A 1,819-nucleotide genomic window follows, 5' to 3' on the forward strand; every position below is an offset into this window, starting at 1 on the left:
TTAATAGCAAGTATTAAGACCTTGTCTTAGCCTCTCCCAAGATGGAAGAATTTGAGCTGGGAATATGGTCACCCAGCTAGGGACCACTTTCCAGTAAACTTTGCAGCAGTGTAGTGCCATAGGACCAACATCTGTCCAATGATCTGTGAATGGAAGTAATATTGGAACATCGTCTTCATAAGAACCCACCTGTCTTCTGTCTCTCTTTTTCTTTCCTCCTGTTCACTGGAATTAGAACATCATGACAGTGGCCAGTGCAGTCAACCTAGAAACAAGATGGAAGCACCATGGTGATGAGAGCAGAACAACATCACAGAAAGTCCCCTGGCGACTGGAGAAGTACCACAGTAGCCTTGGAGTGCCTACCCAGAATTTCATGTGAGAAAGAAATAAACTTGCAACTTATTTAAACTACTAATATCTTGGTCTCTCTTCTAAAAGAATCAACCTTATATTCTAACAAATGCACTTATCTTCTTGACGCTTTTACACATTTTAAAAATTTTCATACAATAAACATGAACTAATTTATAAATCTAAAACTCAGTGTAAGTCTACAAAATATTAGGATGTATGTATTGAACCACAGACTCCAAAGTAAGAGAAGTTATTTCTAGGCTTAAGTTTTAAAAACTAATATTGAACAAGTAGAATTTATTTAGAGTAAAAATCCAAAAAAAAAAAGTAAGAGAAGTGTTATATATCATAATGAGATATCATGTGAGATGTTATTGAAGGAATTTGACATATTTTATCTGAGAACATAGGACTAAAGGAAAGGCATGATTTTTGTTCTTAAACTCTGAAGATTCGTTAAATGAGAATGAACCAGGCATGCTTTTAATAATACCTATGCCCCAAGTTAAGAAAAATGGAGATGTGCTGGGATACAGAAGGCAGCACATATAAGGAGACCATCAGTACCACTTAGCTTCTCAGAAATGGAATGTCTTACCCCAAAAAGAAGTGAAGGCTGTGTCACAAGAAATGATCACTACGAAATGGATTGCCAGGCTTCCCTGGTGGCGCAGTGGTTGAGAATCTGCCTGCCAATGCAGGGGACACGGGTTCGAGCCCTGGTCTGGGAAGATCCCACATGCCGCGGAGCAACTAGGCCCGTGAGCCACAACTACTGAGCCTGCGCGTCTGGAGCCTGTGCCCCGCAACAAGAGAGGCCACGACAGTGAGAGGCCCGCGCACCGCGATGAAGAGTGGCCCCCGCTTGCCGCAACTAGAGAAAGCCCTCACACAGAAACGAAGACCCAACACAGCCATAAATAAATAAATAAATAAATAAATAATTTAAAAAAAAAAGAAAGAAATGGATTGCCTAATCACGTGGATCCTGCACTTCACAGACTATGTACAAAATAGGCTGTGATTCCCCAAAATGTTTCTGGGCATTTCAGCTCTGAGATTCCCAGACTACATTAATGGAAACCCTATTTTGGATGATTTATGGAAGTATAAGCTAGGGTGCTTCCTTACCAATTTGAATATGAGCAATAAAGCTCGTTTGTCCAACTTCATTGCTTATACCAGGTGACTTTTAAAATAACTGTGCCACGGGACTTCTCTGGTGGCGCAGTGGTTAAGAATCCGCCTGCCAATGCAGGGGACACAGGTTCAAGCCCTGGTCCGGGGAGATCCCACATGCTGCAGAGCAACTAAGCCCGTGCGCCACAACTACTGAGCCTGCGCTCTAGAGCCCACGTGCCACAACTACTGAAGCCCGTGTGCCTAGAGCCCGTGCTCCGCAACAAGAGAAGCCACCGCAATGAGAAGCCTGCGCACCGCAACGAAGAGTAGCCCCCGCTCG

This window comes from Eubalaena glacialis, chromosome 14 (genome assembly GCF_028564815.1).
Source record: "Eubalaena glacialis isolate mEubGla1 chromosome 14, mEubGla1.1.hap2.+ XY, whole genome shotgun sequence".
Taxonomy (NCBI): domain Eukaryota; kingdom Metazoa; phylum Chordata; class Mammalia; order Artiodactyla; family Balaenidae; genus Eubalaena; species Eubalaena glacialis.